Genomic DNA, 21,985 nt, shown 5'->3' with positions numbered 1-21,985 from the left:
GTAGCCCCCCCAACCAGAAATCACAGGGCGTGAGATCAGGTGATCGTGTCGGCCAAGCATTTGGAAGCCACCGGCTGATAATTCGGTCTTTTCCAAATGTGTTTCGAAGAAGCAGATGAACTTCACGAGCGATGTGCGGCGGGACTTCATCTAGCATGAAAACTGTTGAGTGCATTGCGTCTCTCTCCTGTAGGGCGGGCATGACACGCTGGCGTTAACATATTACAGTAACGTTGGCCAGTCACACTGAATGCCTTTGGTCCTTGAGCGCAAACCTGTTCAGAAGAGAATGAGCCAATGATCAACGTAGCTGTGAAAGCACGTCAAACGGTTACACGTTCACCGCACTGTGGAACTTCATGCACAGTGACTGGAGGTCACACTCGGTAATTCTGTGTGACGTCGCACGTCAGAGAAAAATGAGCTTCGTCTTCCCATAGTATGGTCCAGAGCCAGCCCTCGTCAACTTCAATCCTTGCGAGAAAGGGGAGAGCGAAGTCAGCACGTCGTTGTGTGTCCTGTGATGCAAGCTGCTGTACGATATAGATCTTGCACGGATACCATTTGAGAATGATTCGAAGCACCTTCCGCACAGTGGACCACGGGATGTTGAACTGTCGTGAGGGTCACAGTGCGGTTTTTTGTTAAAGTTCTGACAGCTTGCCCTCCTATAAGATTTTAACAAATACACTCCTGGAAATTGAAATAAGAACACCGTGAATTCATTGTCCCAGGAAGGGGAAACTTTATTGACACATTCCTGGGATCAGATACATCACATGATCACACTGACAGAACCACAGGCACATAGACACAGGCAACAGAGCATGCACAATGTCGGCACTAGTACAGTGTGTATCCACCTTTTGCAGCAATGCAGGCTGCTATTCTTCCATGGAGACGATCGTAGAGATGCTGGATGTAGTCCTGTGGAACGGCTTGCCATGCCATTTCCACCTGGCGCCTCAGTTGGACCAGCGTTCGTGCTGGACGTGCAGACCGCGTGAGACGACGCTTCATCCAGTCCCAAACATGCTCAATGGGGGACAGATCCGGAGATCTTGCTGGCCAGGGTAGTTGACTTACACCTTCTAGAGCACGTTGGGTGGCACGGGATACATGCGGACGTGCATTGTCCTGTTGGAACAGCAAGTTCCCTTGCCGGTCTAGGAATGGTAGAACGATGGGTTCGATGACGGTTTGGATGTACCGTGCACTATTCAGTGTCCCCTCGACGATCACCAGTGGTGTACGGCCAGTGTAGGAGATCGCTCCCCACACCATGATGCCGGGTGTTGGCCCTGTGTGCCTCGGTCGTATGCAGTCCTGATTGTGGCGCTCACCTGCACGGCGCCAAACACGCATACGACCATCATTGGCACCAAGGCAGAAGCGACTCTCATCGCTGAAGACGACACGTCTCCATTCGTCCCTCCATTCACGCCTGTCGCGACACCACTGGAGGCGGGCTGCACGATGTTGGGGCGTGAGCGGAAGACGGCCTAACGGTGTGCGGGACCGTAGCCCAGCTTCATGGAGACGGTTGCGAATGGTCCTCGCCGATACCCCAGGAGCAACAGTGTCCCTAATTTGCTGGGAAGTGGCGGTGCGGTCCCCTACGGCACTGCGTAGGATCCTACGGTCTTGGCGTGCATCCGTGCGTCGCTGCGGTCCGGTCCCAGGTCGACGGGCACGTGCACCTTCCGCCGACCACTGGCGACAACATCGATGTACTGTGGAGACCTCACGCCCCACGTGTTGAGCAATTCGCGGTACGTCCACCCGGCCTCCCGCATGCCCACTATACGCCCTCGCTCAAAGTCCGTCAACTGCACATACGGTTCACGTCCACGCTGTCGCGGCATGCTACCAGTGTTAAAGACTGCGATGGAGCTCCGTATGCCACGGCAAACTGGCTGACACTGACGGCGGCGGTGCACAAATGCTGCGCAGCTAGCGCCATTCGACGGCCAACACCGCGGTTCCTGGTGTGTCCGCTGTGCCGTGCGTGTGATCATTGCTTGTACAGCCCTCTCGCAGTGTCCGGAGCAAGTATGGTGGGTCTGACACACCGGTGTCAATGTGTTCTTTTTTCCATTTCCAGGAGTGTATATTACTTTCCCCAGAGTTGAGGCAGCTGAGACTGTGTGCGGAAGAACTAGCACAAAGAGGAGAAGTAAGGAAACTCCATGGTGGAACAACATATGTAAAGAGGCAGTACTTGGAAATAACAAAGCCTTCAGAGAATGGTTCCAGACCTGAACAGAGGAAGCTAGGGTAAAATATAAGGAAAGCAAGAAAGCGGCACAGACCATAGTAGGGGCGGAGAAGAAGAAGTGGATGGAAAAATGGACAAGAATGTTAGAAGAGGACAGTGAAGGGAACAAAAAAGTACTTTACACCATGGTAAGAAATAAGTGGAATGACAGAAGCGAGTGCCTGAGGATCTTGGATAATAATGGAAGAGTTGTGGAGGAAATGCATGAGCTCAAAAAGATTTGGAAGGAGTACTTTGAAGATCTGTTGAATGCCGCCAAGCGGGTAACTAACAGCGATGGAGAGCCTAAGGCAGCAGACGATTATAATAGTGGGGAAACTGATGATCTAACTTGGAATGAAGTGGAAGAAGCCATAAAGAGGATGAAAGGGGGCAAGGCACCAGGTTGGGACGAAGTAACAGTGGATATGATACGAGCAGCAGGAGAAGTAGGAACCCAGTGGCTATACAGAGTGCTGAGGGTGGTGTGGAAGGAGAACAGAATTCCTGAGGATTGGAAGAAAGGAATTATAGTCCCGATCTTCAAGAAAGGGGATAAAAGGAGATGTGAGAACTACAGAGGAATCACCCTGCTATGCCACTGTGGCAAAATCTGTGAAAAGATCCTGGAGAAGAGAATAAGAAGCAGTATTGAAAGTAGACTGCAAGAGGAGCAGTATGGTTTCAGACCGGGAAGATCAACAACGGACCTCGTATTTGCGGTAAGGCAACTGCAGGAAAGGCACTATGAGTACGGGAAGGACTTAATCATTGCCTTTTTAGATATTGAGAAGGCGTATGACAGTATCTATAGGGACAAGCTCTGGGATGTGCTGAACGCAAAAGGGATAGATGAAGAGATAACACGAAAAGTCAGAAAAATGTAGGAGGGAAGTGAGAGTTGTGTGAAAGTGGGGAGGGAACGTACTGCATGGTTCAAGCTGGAAAATGGGCTGCGACAGGGAAGTGCACTTTCGCCTTTATTGTTTATTATTGTTATGGATGAAATCCTACAGCAAGTATCAGATGCAATTGGAGATCATAAAATGAAAGCAGTGCGATGACCTGATGTTATGGGGAAATTGCGAGAAGGAGGTGCAAGAGCAGTTAGATGTATGGGAGGCAACGGCAGCACAATATGGAATGCATTTCTCTGCAAAGAAAAGTGAAATAATTGTCACAACAAGGAAGAAGAATAGGCCAAATGTGGATATAACTTGTGGAGGGGAAAAACTACAAGTGGTAGAGAACTTCAAGTACCTGGGAAGCATGATTGAAAGTAAGGGGGGAAACGCGATGGAAATAAATGAAAGGTGCAGAAAAGCAGGGCAGTTCTACAAATGCATTAGGGGGCTTATTTGGAGCAAGGAGGTGCCACAGAAATCCAAGGGAATTATATACCGAACCTACTTTGTCCCCATATTGGCATACGGAAGTGAGACATGGGTAATGCACAAAAGCGACAAAAGTAGAATACAGGCTAGTGAAATGAAGCTCCAGAGGAGCAGGTTGAGTGTAACAAGACGAGACAGATTGCGAAATGTGTATGTGAGGGAAAGACTAAAGGAGGAACCAGTACAGGACAGGATAGAAAAATCAAGACTGCAGTGGTATGGACACATGAAGAGAATGAATGAGGGAAGAATTCCAAAGAGGATGTTTGATCTGCAACTGGAGTGGAAGAGGCCCAGAGGAAGACCAAGAGATAGATGGGTGAAGGGAGTGAAGGAATGTGTGATGAGAAGAGGAGAGAACTGGACGAAGGTGGAAGAGGGGGAATGGTGGAAAGACAGAACACGATGGAGAGGCTTGTGTTCCCGACAGACCCAGCCAGTGGCTGGAAACTGTCCAAGATGATGATGATTACTTTCCCCTAAGTGTATCTCGCGCGGAAACACCAAAAAGATAAACTTAGAGAGATTGGGCCCACATGGAGGCTTACCGGCAATCGTACATCCCGGGAACTACGCGCGGCTCGAACAGGGTGAGGGGGCAGGCGACAGTGGTACACACCCTCCGCTACACACCTCAAGGATGACTTGCAGAGCACGGACGTAGATCTAGATGTAGACGTACAGGTCCGGTGAGCTACATTTTAGCAGACTGTGTTTTATGTTCAGGCAAGAGGGCAGCAACCTTTTCGCTGACAAACTTGCCATCTGTTTTAACTGACAACCGTCAGCCGGGGTGGCCGAGCGGTTCTAGGCGCTACAGTCTGGAACCGCGCGACCGCTACGGTCGCAGGTTCGAATCCTGACTCGGACATGGATGTGTGTGATGTCCTTAGGTTAGTTAGGTTTAAGTATTTCTAAGTTCTCTGATGACCTCAGAAATTAAGTCCCATAGTGCTCAGAACCATTTGAACTGACAAACGAACAAGTAAATTGCTTAAAGTTTTGTGAAATGTCCGAACTGTTTCCTAAAATATTAGGAAGAAGTTTTTAGTTTGTTACCAGGATGGCTGGCTCATCTATGTTTTCTGTGATGTATCAGCCAGTTACATTTCGCCATGTAATTATTTTAGGTTTCCTCTCATCTTACGTTCGTTTTTATTACCAGTTTTAGAACAGCTGTTCACTTATACGCTGCCTTGGTGGATGTAACCTAGTGTGAGTGTACGCGAATGATGACGAGTGAGTGTGTGAGAGACTGCGTGTATTTGCGTAAGACTTACTCTTCCTCGTACTGTGATATTTTCACGACACTCGTCTCTATTAATATTTTTGAGGGCACTGATAACCTCGTCGATGAGCCACTGTAAACCACAAACACACTCATACGTGGAATGGAATGAACAACTAGTTTCACATCCTCATTCCTCATGCAGCATTTACGCTGCATCCAGATTTTATTTATTTTAATATTATTATTATTTTTTGTAGCTCAGGCAATTAAATGAACTTGCTATGTCTGATTGTGCCGTGTACTTCACGGCACGTGCTTTATGAGCATCACTTGGTTTCAATTCTACAAGCTCCCAATAGGTTTCAGCATCTGACTGAAGAAATCTGTTTACAGCAGTGTAAGCATGGCTACGAGAAAAGACGGCAATTCCTGCTTGTTTTTAATAATTACGAACGAAAATGTGTTTAGAATAAGCTGTGGTACTCTAATATACGCTATGCTATCGAATAAGTGATTGTTTATTTCCTCACAACAATGTGATAATAACATTTTTTTGATATAGCACTGGGTTTGCACTCGGGGATGACCACACTTCAACATTCACAAGGGAGAAAACAAGAGGAAGAAGATGGAGATGAAAAGTAAGTGCAAATTGACAACAACGGCAAAGGCTATGTTACACCAAAGCCTGTGCCGCCACAAACAGCAAGGATATTCCATCCCATGCATTTAGATAAGGTGATTAATACAATCCAGAACAGTAATCTCGGATGTGGGTTTCCTAGATGCTAGGGTTTTACATTCTCCACTGCACTAAAATATCTGTTGCACAGAAAAAGAGGAACTGTTTATTGTGTTTATTGCAATTCCATAAAACAATAGCACGGTGGATCACATGCACAGGGACTCCGAGCTGCATGTTACACATCTCGTTCCCCGCTAAGACCAGTGCACAACAGAAGTGGCCCAGTATCAGAGAAGAGCACCAGTTGCGAGTGTCCCGCAGACACTGTTCGCCTATGGTACGGGTAACAGGCGCGCCACTGGGTGGGAGTGAAACGCACGGCATCTGGATACTGCTCCAGAGTTGTGGTCCGCGAGATAGTAAGACTGTTGTGGGCAAAATGGTTAAATTCCAAATACACGCAACAAAAACAGTTTTGCATCATCCCGTTTTCCAGAACTCCTGAAGATAGACGTTGACTGTGGATATTGTATTACAGACACAGTCCCTTTGATTGTTAAGAGATGTCACTAAACCCGCCCAAACATGTAAACAAGCGTGCATGAGCAGCGCCTATTAGACGGTGGGGGTCCGACAGCCGATCAGTTCCAGTCATTCCACAAGGAAGCAGGTACACGGATCGTGTTCTCTGTTGTTCAACGATGCCTAGACAGTAAATATCGCGTCCGCATGGTAACTTTGTGACAGGAACGGCTCTCCACAAGGGAAATGCCCAGGCGTCTCGTAGTGAACCAAAAAACTGTTATTCGGACGTGGAGGAGACACAGAGAGACAGGAACTGTAGATGACATGCCTTCCTCAAGCCGCCCAAGGGCTACAGCTGCAGTGGATGACCGCAACCTACGGATTATGACTCGGAGGAACCCTTTCAGCAACGCCACTGTGTTGAATAATGCTTTTCGTGCAGCCACAGGACTTCGTGTTACGACTCAAACTGTGCGCAATAGGCTGCATGATGCGCAAATTCACTCCAGACGCCCATGGCGAGGTCCATCTTTGAAACCTCGACATCATGCAGAGCGGTACAGATGGGCCGAACAACGTGCCGAATGGACTGCTCAGGATTGGCATCACGTTCTCTTCACCGATGAGTGTCGCACATGCCTTCAACCAGACAATCGTCGGAGACGTGTTTGCAGGCAACCCGGTCACGCTGAACGCCTTGGACACACTCTCCAGCGAGTGCAGCAAGGTGCTGCTGTTTTGGGGTGGCATTATGTGGGGCCGTCGTACGCCGATGGTGGTCATGGAAGGTGCCGCAACGGCTGTACAATACGTGAATGCCAACCTCCGACCGATAGTGCAACCACATCGACAGCATATTGGCGAGGCATTCGTCTTCATGGACGACAATTCGCGCCCCCATCGAGCACATCTTGTGAATGACTTGCTTCAGGATAACGACATCACTCGACAAAACTGGCCAGCATGTTCTCCAGACATGAACCCTATCGACAATGCCTGAGATAGATTGAAAAGGGCTGTTTATGGACGAAGTGACCCACCAAGCACTGAGAGTTCTACGCAGAATCGCCATTGAGGAGTGGGGCAATCTGGACCAACAATACCTTGATGAACTTGTTGATAGTATGCCACGACGAATACAGGCATACATCAATGCAAGAGGACGTGTTACTGGGTGTTAGAAGTATCGGTGTGTACTGAAATCTGGACCACCACCTCGAAGGTGTCGCTGTATGGTGGTACAGGCAATGGTTGGTTTTCATGAGCAATAAAAATTGCTGAAATGATGTTGAAGTTGATCTCTTTTCCAATTTTCTGTACAGGTTCAGAAAATTTCGGAACCGAGCAGATGTAAAACTTTCTTTGATGTGTGTAATTTACAACCACGACCTCGCCTATAGCTAAAATGTAAATGTCTAAGGATATGACGAGTCTTTATACATCGTCTTCATTTCAACTGAGAAATTGAAATATATCGATAAATGCACATCGGATGAACAAAACATTATAATTACAATTTGTTTGTTTCGGATTGCGATATCCAACGATACCAAAATGACCCCGTCTGGTGGATGGCGAGGGGCAACTTTGAGATCTTCAGTGGGAACCTACGCTTTCATTGCAGATTACGATTTTACGGCAGTATGTAAATATGCTTTGTCTGAAGTACTTTCTTCGTTTCGCCACATATGGTACTGTAACAGGAGGAATAGAAACGGGTACACAATCGTAAGGGGACATGCTACTTAATGGCCGTTGACTATCCAATGACACGTGGAACCCCACCTCCAAGCTGTGAGGGTAGACAGGCCAACGTTTCATAACTTCATATTGGAAACCCCATTGTCAACGTTGTATTACTCGGACATATCGAACAGGCGAGTACTTGAGATGCCACTGTGGCCTTGGCTCTAGGCGAACGCTACTCTATTTTTCCAGTTGGAGTAAGTGTTCGAACGTAGTAGCGCCATCTTCAGTACAGTTAGTGATCCGCTTTTCAAAGGACTGGACAGAAGCGTATCTGCGGGAATGTCAGCACAGGCGTTTCTGGTGCGGTCGATCATGATTTCACTACCTGTTGGCACTTGCTGGTACACCTTATTTTATAAACATCCCCACAGAAAGAAAATCCGGCGACCTAGAGGACCAGTTAATAGGGCCATATCTGCCGATCCACCGACCAGTCTAAACAACACCTAATACCTTCAGTGCTTCAATTGCGTAATGCGCTGAGCAACCGTCATGATGAAACCACATACGTTGTCGAACGTTCAGGCAGCGTCCTGCCGTAGTACCGGTGGTCCCTGTTCCAAAAAAAGTTCGATATTTGCGTCCAGTCAACGTGCCGTCAATAAAATACGGCTCTGTGAGTTTGTTCTCCAATATGCCTGTCCATACGTTAATCGACCAAGGACGTTGATGGTCAGCTTGCCGTAACCAGTGGGGATTGTTTACATTCCAGTAATGCATGTTATGCCGGTCAAAGCAGCCGTGGTTTGAGTACGCAGAATCATCGGAAAACAGTACCCCGGCAAAGAACGTGGGGGTTGTCTGTATTTGTGAACGTGCCCATTCACAAAACAGTACCCGGGTATGGAAATCGGCGCCAGGAACTTCTTTATGCAGCGACACGCGGTATGGATGATAGATATGACGATGCAGTATTGTGACAATCGTACTACCTAAGGACCTATCAGAATCGCGGTGTAATTGCCGGGTGCTTATCCGTTGGTTGTGGTGCACTGCCGCTAGTACAGCTATTTCATTAGCTTCTCCTGTTGCATGTTTGCTTCGTTCCCTTTTACCGGTTTATACGCTGCCATCAGACATGAAGGCTTCCACAACCTTGTAAAAGAAAGAACGAGTGCGAGGTTGCTCTGGAAATTGCTCGGAATGCAAGGCAACTGCAGCCCCAACATTTCACCTACATGCTCTGTAAATCAGCATCATTTGAATTTTTCCTTCTATGGTTGCAAAATTCATCGTCCACTTGCACGTCTGTTCTCCATGTGATATTAGGTGTGCAGGTAATAAATACTACGCAAATATTCTTGTGTTTAGAGCCGCTATCTGTTCTACGTCTGCACAATATGTGAGGTCTGGTCGCAGTGCACTGCCTGTTGTGATACATCGTAGTTAGCTACATGGCCGCGGTGGGGCGTCGAGTAGTCCCCGTGTTCGATATGTCGGAGGAATACGCCGTTGCTAATGGGGTTAGATTTAGAAGTTATGAAATAATGGCCTGTTCCACTCTCGCAGCATGGAAGTTGGGTCGCACGTGACATTGGATATTTAAGGCCCATTGAATAGCATGTTGTAAATTACGATTGTGTACCCATCTCTATTCCTCAGATCACAGCGCCATCTGTGGCGAAACGAAATAATTCTTCAGACAAAACTTATATAAATATAGCCGTAGAATCGTAATCTGCAGTACGAAAAGTGGGGTTTCCAGTGAAGATTTCGAAGTTGCCCCCTGCACCTATGCGAGGAGTGGTGTAGTGGGTCGAGTGTGGTATCGTTGGATGTTCCCCTCCGAACTAAACAAATTCGAATTCTAACCATTTTTTTTGATCCGATGTGTAGTTTTCGAAGTACACTACTAGCCATTAAAATTGCTACACTCAGAAGAAATGCAGATGATAAAAGGGTATTCATAGAAACAAATATATTATACTGGAACTGACATGTGATTACATTTTCACGCAATTTGGGTGCATAGATCCTGAGAAATCAGTACCAAGAACAACCACCTCTGGCCGTAATAACGGCCTTGATACGCCTGGGCATTGAGTCAAACAGAGCTTGGATGGCGTGTACAGGTACAGCTGCCCATGCAGCTTCAACATGATACCACAGTTTATCAAGAGTAGTGACTGGCGTATTGTGACGAGCCAGTTGCTCGGCCACCATTGACGAGACGTCTTCAGTTGGTGAGAGATCTGGAGAATGTGCTGGCCAGGGCAGCAGTCGAACATTTTCTGTATCCATAAAGGCCCGTACAGGACCTGTGGCATGCGGTCGTGCATTATCCTGCTGCAATGTAGGGTTTCGCAGGGATCGAGTGGAGGGTAGAGCCACCAGTCGTAACACATCTGAAATGAAACGTCCACTGTTCAAAGTGCCGTCAATGTGAACAAGAGGTGACCGAGACGTGTAACCAGTGGCACCCCATGCCATCACGCCGGGTGATACGCCAGTACGGCGATGACGAATACACGCTTCCAATGTGCGTTCACCGCGATGTCAGCCAACACAGATGCGACCATCATGATGCTGTAACCAGAACCTGGATTCATCCGAAAAAAAATGACTTTTTGCCATTCGTGCACCCAGGTTCGTCGTCGAGTACACCATCGCAGGCGCTCCTGCCTGTGATGCAGCGTCAAGGGTAACCGCAGCCATGGTCTCCGAGCTGACAATCCACGCTGCTGCAAACGTCCATACGTCGGCGAACTGTTCGTGCAGATGGTTGTTGTCTCGGAAACGTCCCCATCTGTTGACTCAGGGATCGAGACGTGGCTGCACGATCCGTTACAGCCATGCGGATAAGATGCCTGTCATCGCGACTGTTAGTGATACGAGGCCGTTGGGATCCAGCACGTCGTTCCGTATTACCCTCCTGAACCCACCGATTCCATATTCTGCTAACAGTCATTGGATTTAGACCAATGCGTGCAGCAATGTCACGATACGATAAACCGCAATCGCGATAGGCTACAATCCGACATTTATCAAAGTCGGAAACGTGATGGTACTCATTTCTCCTCCTTACACGTGGCATCACAACAACGTTTCACTAGTCAACGTCGGTCAACTGCTGTTTGTGTATGAGAAATCGGTTGGAAACTTTTCTCATGTCAGCACGTGGTAGCGCCAACCTTGTGTGAATGCTCTGAAAAGCTAATCATTTGCATATCACAGCATCTTCTTCCTACCGGTAAAATTTCGCGTCCGTTGGACGTCATCTTCGTGGTGTAGCAATTATAATGGCCAGTAGTGTATTTCAGTATCTTTAGTTAAAATGAACATCTTGTATACTGAGCGACACAATGCAGTGGTAAAAATACTGAACTGGTGTGCTCTATGACGACGATGCCAAAGCCCGTCCGCCATCTAGATTTAGATTTTTCCTCCTTTGTCTACATCGCTTAATATGAATGCTGGGATGGTTCCTTTTATAAGGTTTGGCCGATTTCTTCCCTATCCTTCACCACCACACAAACTCTCGAGCAGTCTCTAACGACCACTCCGTCAACGGGATGTAAGACCCTAACCTTGCTTCGGTGCTTAAGTAGTGTAGAAAAAGAGAACACTAATGGAGTAAGCTTCAGTTTCGTAAGAGACGTGTTGCTCGCTATTAAACCGTGTCTTGAGCCCAAGCGCCGGTTACCTCCTGCATTACCCTCGCTGCTCACCCTTTTGCCGCGAAGGTCGAGTGTGAACTGGGCGCTCCAAGTCAACTGCCCGGGGAGCACCGAGCCGTGGGAGTGTGCGCGCGCTACGCGGGCCAAACATTTATATACAGCGCCCGTTGTTTTCGTAACAAAAGTTAAAAAAAAAAAGACGGAGGGTAAAAATCGTGTGTGAAAAGACCTCTGCAGCATTTATATTTGTTTGTTTGCTTTTGTTCCAAGTTCAGAAATGAAGGAGGGAGAGAGAAAGAGAGAGAGAGAGAGAGAGACCAAGAGAGAGAGAGAGAGAGAGAGAGAGAGACAAAACAAAAGGAAGAACAGGCGGCAGCGAAACGAGGAGCGCGCAGCATTCTGCGCCGGAGCGGCGTGTCGCTGTCTCGCCAGTTTGTGCTCGACACAATAAATAAATAAATATGACAAAAAGGGTGACGGGGGCGGAGGCGTCGGTGTGTGTGTGTGTGTGTGTGTGTGTGCCTAACTCTCTCCCCCTGCGTCTGCCTGTGCGTGTTTAAATGTGTGTCACAAGACTGCGATGCTTTACTGTGCTGCAGGCGCGCACATTTCCAGTTCTCCGTGAACAGCCGTCTCTCTTACAGGTCGACATAAGTGTCCAGAGCTGGCTGTAGATCATTGCCACTCGAAACGGTCCCGTACTTACTGAAAAGAGGCCGTTAGAAATAACGTGAAGTTTCTCCGCTAGTCAACATGAAAATGTTTCACGAAGGCTACAACACGGCGATACTGTCAGCTGCCCGCATAGCCGAGGATGTTAACCAGCTGCTTCCGGGATTCAGGGAGACGAACCCGACCCGAATCGAGTGCGAGAGGCGAATTAACGACCAGCGCTGGTGAGCCGGCCAGCCTGGATGCGGTTTTTAGGCGCTTTCCCACATCTCAGTATGTGAATACCGGTCGGGCAACCGTGTCCCGCCTCTTGATACCTTCCATGTCATCATTTAGACAACGCTGTCACACCTGAACACGGCATCTGTACTACTATACAGGATGAAGAAAAAATGCCGAATTTGGAGTTCGGTACGCGATTCGTCACCCAGATTCAAGACAAGAGTTTATCTTTCAAAATAAGGTTGGATGCATTTTGAGAACACATTTATGAAAACGAGAGGTTGACAACACTGTCACATAGTGCAGCGCATCGGAATGCACAGAGGAAAGTGAGTCGCACCGAACTACCCTACTACGAGTAGCTGTCGTAGCTCACTGTGTAGACCGTTGCGACTTTAAACCGACTGCCACCCTGCAGCTATGGTTCGAATCCTCGTCGGGAATTTTTTCTCCACTTCCGTTGCCTAGTTCTCTTCGTCTATGAGCAGGACATCATCTTGTCACATGACAATAGGCTGTCACATGACAGTGGGATCCATTAAACTGCATGCATGTGTGTACCAACCGCGCATGCACAACCATGACTGGTCCTGTTAAGTTAACGTAGGGCGGCTCCCCGGCGGAGAACGCAAACGATGAATACTTCGTCGATATGCTTTAGACGCTGCGTGCATCCCATAAACAAGCTGCTGCTGCTCGTGCGTACGCTGCACGGTACTTTCAAATGCATCATCCTGGTAAGATGAGCCTGGAGCAACGCCTTCTGAAAACCGGTAAACTTCGTCCACAATTAACGGAAAGAGGTCGTCCAAGAAATAGCCAGCTGGTTGTTGAAGTGCTGTACCACGAACAACTCCATCCATACCATTACACGTCTACTGTACACCAGCGGTCAGAAGACCGTATTCGACGAATACAGTTTTGTGAATGGTTTTTGCGCCAAGTGGAAGATGACGAACATTTTGTAAATAACACGATATGGACCGAGGAATCTAGCTTTTCTGGCGAACATATTTTCAAATTCCATAGCTATTAGTCGTCATAATACAACCCATGAAGCCGGCCGGAGTGGCCGAGTGGTTCTAGGCGCTACAGTCTGGAACCACGCGACAGCTACGGTCGCAGGTTCGAATCCTGCCTCCGGCATGCATGTGTTTGATGTCCTTAGGTTAGTTAGGTTTAAGTAGTTCTAAGTTCTTGAGGATTGATGACCTCAGAAGTTAAGTCCCATAGTGCTCAGAGCCATTTGAATCATTTTTGAACAACCCATGAATGTGGCTTTCAGCCACGTTTTGGCATAAACCTGTGGGCTTATTATCAAGTTGTAATCCCAGGAATTTAAGACTGTCAACCTCGTATGTATGGTTCCTTTTTTTCCCCCACTTCTTTTCCGCGTGTGCACACAATGCAACTGCGGTACGTGCAACTGCTGCGGTTAATAACAAGTTGTTGTCAGCCATCTTTGACGAAAAATTTGATGACAGTGTAATACCCCTTCTAGCGCTACGTCAAAGATCTTTGTCAAATATATTGGACGGAATATTTGACCACATCTTTGATCAAATCTTTGACAAAGAAATTTGATAGTGTAATACCGGCCTTAGTCTGTACGGTGACCGACTACAGGGGGGACTTCTCGCAGTGTCCCGGGTTGCCCGCCGCGTGTTCTCGTCTTTCGTCCCTGGCGTCCCTGACCTCTTCCGTTGCTACTGTGCTGTAATGGCGGGAGCGGCCGCGCCTGACGCCACCTACTGTTCTGAAGGCTGCCAACCACAACTCGCGTAAGTCCACATGCGGTCCGTCAATACCCCTGTTGCATACGGTGCGTATTCGTTACTGAGTAACGAGTATTGCACGAGAATGCGAGTACCATGTCGTTGTTCAAGGAAACTCTTCCTTACACCCACTTTCTGCTTCTCACAAGGAATTCGTGCCGTACTCGGATCGAGTCGGTAATTGAAAAATTACTCCAATTCGTTACTCGTAGAAATGGAAACGTTCACGTGATCGTCCAACTACTTTTCTGAATGTTCCTGCCGAGTCGGCCGTTTTCGCATTGCTCTACTTTCCCATCCTCAACGCGGCGAATGTTAATGACACGCAGTTGAGGGTACCGAGTACATTTCGTCATCAGGCATGTTTTGTTTCCCAGAATGCACTTCGTGTCCGACGCGGGCCGCTTCGGCAGTACTCGTCATCGTCCATTTCCTTTGTTTCACCCCGCATCACGTAACATCTGGAGTTTCACACGCTACATTTAGGCATTAATTCAGATCCGACAGCTTTATTTCCACACTGTTAGAGTTACGATAACTCGGTCACTCTGACTTTATCAATCACGGAGACGTCATGTAACGTGCTGTAATTAATACAAACATTCTGTTAGAAATCTGTCCTATATGGGAGCGTGCTGATAAGTAATGTCTCCGAATTTCTTAAGTGAAAACTGCTTTGGGCATGGATGCGTGTGATGTCATTAGGCTAGTTAGGCTTAAGTAGTTCTAAGTCTAGGGGGCTGATGACCACAGATGTTGAGTCCCATAGTGCTCAGAGCCATTTGAATAAAATGTTCGAATGTTCAAATGTGTGTGAAATCTTATGGGACGTAACTGCTAAGGTCATCAGTCCCTAAGCTTACACACTACTTAACGTAAATTATCCTAAGGACAAACAGACACACCCATGCCCGAGGGAGGACTCGAACCTCCTTCGGGATCAGCCGCACAATTCCTCACGTCTGTAAATGCGGAGGATTAGTAACGGAAACTTCTCTTAACATTCCACATATATACCCTTCACGTCTGTATATTTATTTCTCAACATATTTCTCGTGGACCCTTGGAGACGCTTCGTTTGTGGGGCGCAAACTGCACGGTCATCAGCGCCACTACAAAGTCACAAGATTTACACAGTCCAATTTTTTTTATACAGTCCAATCGAGCCACTGCCGTGAATGATGATGATGAGGATGAAATGTCGAGGACAACACAAACACCCAGTCCCCAGGAGAGAATATGTTGTGGCGTAACAAGCTTGCTACGCCACACTGGGAAGGGAGCCGAAAGAAAGGCACGCGTACACACACGCCGACTGGCGTCAAGTCTGGGACAAGATACGTTATGACTGCTATCAAGAAAATACGTAGCTTTGGAATATACTTAACTTTATTCACTCCTTGTGATGCATCTCTCTTGACTATACAAATAAGACTCGTAAGATACATGCACTGTTACAATTGGCGCCTTGGTAGGTCGTAGCCATGGACTTAGCAGAAGGCTATTCTAACTGTCTCTCGGCAAATGAGAGGAAGGCTTCTTCCGTATTGTCGCTAGCAATGTCGTCCGTACAATTGGGCGAGTGCTCGTCCGTATCTCGAGACCTGCCTTGTGGTGGCGCTAGGTCTGCGATCACAGGGGCGACACGCGGGTCCGACATGTACTAAATGGACCGCGGCCGATTTAAGCTACCACCTAGCAAGTGTGGTGTCTGGCGGTGACACCACAGAATATTCCAAGGCCGGCCGGAAATCGAACCAAGGACCCCTTGATCCTGAGGCAGCAACGCTAGCCACTAGACTACGAGCTGTGGGGAACATGCTCACCGTGACTCCTAACACATTTGTCCCATGAGGAGACCAGTTTATTGATACCGTCAGTATAGAATGTTTCTCTTTCTTGGCGGAGCCTAAGCCTTACCTCTGCCTGCAGCACTTCATCACTATCAAAGTGAATTCCTCGAAGGTGTTCTTTAAGTTTTGGAAACAGATGACATTCGGTGGACTGTATAGAAGATTATCTGTGACAGTAGTGAACCCAAGGCGCCGGATTGTTACAGATGTCACAGCGCTCGTGTGTGGCCTGACATTGTCATGTTGAGAGACAGGGTGCGCCACATGTGTACGAACTGTTCCAATTCGAAATTGGATCAAAGTACGCTGTTTCTCAATCGTCGACACAGTTACGTTACATACTGCTACAATTCTGAGCTCTCTAGCGGCAAAGGGCTGCAAATATTTAGAAATGAAGAATAAAGATGTAGAATGTTAATAACGTTTGTTTTACTGAATAAGTTATAAGAATTTTCACATAAAAAATTCGGAGGCATTACTTTTCAAGACGTCCTCTTATAATCTAAAAGGTAGAATGCTTACAATTAGCGGTGAAGCTGTAAACACATCCCAGAGATTATACACTGTAGAGCCAAACAGACTAATAGACCTGCCTAATACCATGTACGGTACCCGCGAGTACACAGAAGTGCCGCAACACGAAGTGGCATGGACTTGACTAATGACTGAAGTAGTGCTGGACACCATGAATCCTGCAGGGTTGTCCATAAGTCCGCAAGAGTACGAAGGGGTGGAGATCTCCTCAGAACAGCACGTTGCAAGGCATCCAAGATATCCTCAATAATGTTCCGTCTGGGGAGTTTGGTGGCCAGCGGAAGTGTTTAAACTCAGAAGAGTGTTCCTGCAGCCACTCTGCAGTAATTATGTACGTGTGGGGTGTCGCATTGTCCTGCTGGAATTGTCCAAGTCGGTCGGAATACACAATGGACACGAATGGATGCAGGTGATCAGACAGGATGCTTACGTACGTGTCACCTGTCAGAGCCGTATCTAGACGTATCAGGGGTCCCACATCACTCCAACTGCAGACGCCCCACACCATTACAGAGCCTCCACCAGCTTGAACAATTCCCTGCTGACAAACAGGGTCCATGGATTCATGAGATTAACTACGTACCCGTACTCGTCCGTCCGCTCGATACAATTTGAAACGAGACTCGTCCGACCAGGCAACGTGTTTCCAGTCATCAACAGCCCAATGTCGGTGTTGATGGGCTTAGGCGAGTAGTGAAGCCTCATGTCGTGCAGTCATCAAGGGTTGAATGGTTCGCACGCTGACACTTGTTGATGGTCCAATACTGAAGTATGCAGCAATTTGTGGAAGGGTTGCACTTCTGTAACGTTGACCAATTTCTTCAGTCGTTGTTGATCCCATTCTTGAAGGATCTTTTTCCGGCCGCAGTGATGTTGGAGATCTGATGTTTTACCGCATTCCTGATATTCACGGTACGCTCGTGAAATGGTCGTACGGGAAAATCCCCACTTCATCGCTACCTCGGAGATGCTTTGTCCCATCGCTCGCTGGCGGACTATTACACAACGTTCAAACTCACTTAAATCTTGATGACGTGCCATTGTACTAGCAATAAGTGATCTAACAACTGCGCCAGACACTTGTTGTGTCATATAGGCGTTGCCGACCGCAGCGCCGTGTTCTGCCTGTTTACATATCTCTGTATATCAATCCGCGTGCCTGTGCTAGTTCCTTTGGCGCTTCAGTGTATAAGTAGTTTCCTGGTGGGGTTTTCACTAGCATTAGGTTTCAGTTTCTTGTGGCAAAAGATACCAGAATGCGATCATTTAATAACACCTAGTCTGCTAGTAAGACGATATATTTCATTCTGTATTCTCCCTATTTACTGTGGCTCCATGCCAACATCCGAAATATAGTGTTACCAAGAGCTCGTGAACAGCTGGTAGCGCTCACGTTTGCCAAGGAAACGATATGTTGAGGTTGCAAATTCTTAATTTACAGTAGCCACAGTACATGGAGAACCAATTCACTGCAGTATTTTCGGCGTCACCGTGAATTAGCGTTTTGAGTGTCATGCATCATTCGAGTTGTCGATACGACACGGAATTTCTGAGAAGAATACGAGTACAAGCAACAAGAAAAAGAGAGGATAAAAAAGGAAAAAAGGCTATTAATAACAGGAACTGCTGCTTTTAATTCTCAGTGCGGGAGTAACGACCTGGAGCCACATTTGACTGAGTAACATTCGGCGTTGTGCTGACGAGGAGAGAGAATCGCTTTCGCGGCAATATGGAACGGCCTTGAGCACTTGTAGACAAAGCTAGCGGGATCCGTGAGAGGGGGGAAAAAACTGCGCTGCTGAGAAGCATATTAGGGAGGGGTGCGCTCTCTGTGAGCGGAGATTTATGCGCTCCAGACAGCAGGATTTACGGGTGAGCAAGTGCGCAGAGGCTGGGCCGCGGGACAGAACAGAACAACGGAACAGAAAGCCAGCCGGGGCAAGCCGGCCGATTCGATTTGGCGTCCTCTTTCAAACGCGAGTGGCTGGAGCCACTCGTGGCTCGTTTGAAAGCCATTTAAACGGGAAACGTCTAGGTGGCACAACGGCAGCGCTCTGACAAGCGAGCGTCGAGTTTTCCGTGTGTGCTTTTCCAAGTGCCCATTACACTGCAGCACGCCACCGCACCCTGTGTTCACGACGCGCAGACGGCCCGCGAGCAATGTGCAACGTACCACGAATGTTAGAGATATTTTCTTTTTTAGTTTTAATATCCCCCCCCCCCCCATTCACACGATATATTTAATATTCCCATTTAGATCAAAAACATTTCGTAGCTCAAAATTACCTTTCAAGGACTATAATAACATCTTTGTACGTTTCATTTGCTTTATCACCTAACAGTGCATTAACGACTCACTGGTTAGTTTTACGAAAAAAGGGCCTCAAAAGAGATTAACGAACCAACCCATGGCTTTCATCATTTCGCGAGTCCGTTTCTCTCTCTATGTCCCCTCCCATTCCGTCTCTCTCTTTTATGTTCTTTTTTCTCCCTCACCCATCATGTCACGCTCCCACTCTGTCACTTATGAACAGTTGGCTGTTCCATATTTTACGTCATGTGTCTTTCTGAAGTGAAAGAGTGCGACTATACATTCTTGGTTACGCACTCAAATCTAACAGCTAGATACTGATCGACGGAAGACGCAAGCTGTGGCGCGTAATTTTAGTCACTTGCGACATCGCGTACAATGTACGAAAGAGTGTCTAAAAATTGAAAATTTAACCGAGAATTGCCCGGAAAGCAGCGCGTATTAGCACGCTACTTCTGAGATTCGGGGAGGCGGTTTCCCACGTCCATTAAACCATTAACGGGACCTTAGCCACGCTCAGCCTCATGACACGATTTGCAAACACTTCGAAACCGTTCTCAGATGGGGTACACAGATGAGATACACGAATTCCGTCCCTTTGGAGGGGGAAGATGTGACAGGAAGGGCATCCGAACTACAACTGCCACTAATACTGCCGAATCCAGATTAAGATGGCGACCCGCTGAAGATGCGGGATAAGGCCAGTGAAATGAAGAAGAATAACTAACTCTGGGCTGAGTGATTTTAAGTTATTTCATTTCTTTATGTGAATGAAAATAATGATATCTGCTATTCTATGTTGCTGTTGTGGTCTTCAGTCCAGAGACTGGTTTGATGCAGTTCTCCATGCCACTCTATCCTGTGCAAGCTTCTTCATCTCCAAGTAACTACTGCATCTTACATCCTTCTGAATCTCTTGGTCTCCGTCTACGATTTTTATCTTCCACGCTGTTCTCCAATACTAAATTGGTGACCCTTTAACGTCTCAGAACACGTCCTACCAACCGATCCCTTCTTCTAGTCAACTTGTGCCACAGATTCCTTTTCTACCCAGTTCTATTCAGTACCTCCTCATTAATTACCCATCGAATTTTCAGCATTCTTCTGTAGCACCACATTCCGAAAGCTTCTATTCTTTTCTAGTGTAAAATACTTATCCTCAATGTATCACACCCATACATGGCTACACTCCATACAAATACTTTCAGAAAAGACTTCCTGACACTTAAAAATCTATACCCGATGTTAACAAATCTCTCGTTTTCAGACACACTTTCCTTGCCATTGCCAGTCTACGTTTTATATCCTCCCTGCTTCGAGTATGATCAGTTATTTTGCTCCCCAGATAGCAAAACTCCTTTACTTTTTAAGTGTCTCATTTCTTCATTTAATTCCCTCAGCATCACCTGATTTAATTCAACTACATTCCATTATCCTCGTTTTGCTTTTGTTGACGTTCATCTTATATCCCCCGTTCGAGACACTGTCCATTCCGTTCAATTGCTATTCCAAGTCCTTTACTGACTCTGACACAATGAAAATGTCATCGGCAAAGGTCAAAGTATTTTATTTCTTCTCCTGGACTTTCTTTCCTGCTCGCTCAATATGCAAGTTGACTAACGTCGGGGATAGGCCACAACCCTGTCTCACTCCCCTCTCAACCACTAGCTTCCTTTCATGCCCTTCGACTCTTATAACTGCCACCTCGTTTCTGTACAAATTGTAAATAGCCTGTGGCTCCCGTATTTTTATCCCTGCCACCTTCATAATTTGAAAGAGAGTATTCCAGTCAACATTGTCAAAAGCTTTCTCTAGGCCTACAAATGAACGTAGGTTTGCCTTTCTTAATCTATCTTCTAAGGTAATTCGTAGGGTCAGTATTGCCTCACGTTTTCCAACATTTATACGGAATCGAAACCGATCTTCACCGAGGACGGCTTCTACCAGTTTTTCCAACCGTCTGTAAAGAAGTCGTTTTAGTATTTTGGAACCGTTACTTATTAAACTGATATTCCGGTAATTTTCACATCTGTCAACACCTACTTTCTTTGGAATTGGAATTATTATATTCTTCTTGATATTTGAGGGAATTGCGCCTGTTTCACACACGTTGCTACCCAGATGGAAGAGTTTTGTGATGGTTGGCTGACCCAATGCTACCACCAGTTCTAGCGGAGTGTTGTCTTTCAGTGCTCTGTCAAATTCTTCATGCAGTATCATATCTCCAATCTCATCTTCATCTGCGTCCTCTTCCATTTTCAAAATGTTGACCTCAAGTACATTGCCCTTTTATAGATCCTCTGTATACTCCTTTCACCTTTCCGCTTTCCTTTCTTTGCTTACTACAGCTACTAACACTGCCAAATCCAGATTAAGATGCCGGTTGCATGAAGATGTGGGATAAGGCCAGCAAAATTGAAGAACTGACTCTTGGTTGATTAGGTTCATATTTCATTTGTTTATGTAAACGAAAATTATAGCATCTGCTACATTAATACATCCTTAAACCGCCAATGCGTCATTTGATTCACGTAGTATAGCCACCAAAAGTTTTTACACCAATCCAGGAGACGAACACTCAGTGACCAAATAAAAGTATCCACTGCTGTTACTTCGTTTTGCCCGTCAGCCTCATCGCTCTGCTGTGTACTGTGTTAGTATTCCCACACTTGCCTGTGTACTGCGTTCTACATGCATCAGAACCCGCTATTTATAGTGAAGCCTTGGTCTTGTTCTACAACTTTTACCGACATTTTGATTCATTGCCAAATTGATGGTTCAAATGACTCTGAGCACTATGGGACTCAACTTCTGAGGTCATCAGTCCCCTAGAACTTAGAACTACTTAAACCTAACTAACCTAAGGACATAACACACATCCATGCCCGAGGCAGGATTCGAACCTGCGACCGTAGCGGTCTTGCGGTTCCAGACTGTAGCGCCTAGAACCCCACGGCCACTTCGGCCGGCCTTTTGCATGGATCGCATGATCCTCGCCCACCAAAAATTGACATGCCAAATTGATGCCTCAGGACGTGACTTGTCAACCCCTCCATTCTCTTTTTCAAGTTGTACCACAAAATTATTTTCTCTGTGATTAGATTGAGTACCTCTTTATAAGTTATTCGATCTGCGTGCCAAAGTTTCAGGATTGTTGTGT

At 46.9% G+C, this 21,985-nt stretch overlaps 1 protein-coding gene and 1 non-coding gene across 2 annotated transcripts in view; one reads left to right on the top strand and one right to left on the bottom strand.

Annotated features, from left to right (window-relative positions):
• Window positions 1-21,985, bottom strand: part of LOC126412369 (hemocyte protein-glutamine gamma-glutamyltransferase-like) — a 389,080-nt gene that overhangs the window by 346,799 nt on the left and 20,296 nt on the right. The gene's annotated exons all lie outside the window — the stretch shown is intronic.
• Window positions 13,415-13,498, top strand: Trnas-gga (transfer RNA serine (anticodon GGA)). The gene is given in 2 exon segments: window positions 13,415-13,454; window positions 13,464-13,498. It is a non-coding gene; the product is annotated as a tRNA-Ser (tRNA).

This window comes from Schistocerca serialis, chromosome 7 (assembly GCF_023864345.2).
Source record: "Schistocerca serialis cubense isolate TAMUIC-IGC-003099 chromosome 7, iqSchSeri2.2, whole genome shotgun sequence".
Taxonomy (NCBI): Eukaryota; Metazoa; Arthropoda; class Insecta; order Orthoptera; family Acrididae; genus Schistocerca; species Schistocerca serialis.
Note: the sequence above shows the minus strand (reverse complement) of the source record. Positions and strands in the feature narration are given on the sequence as shown.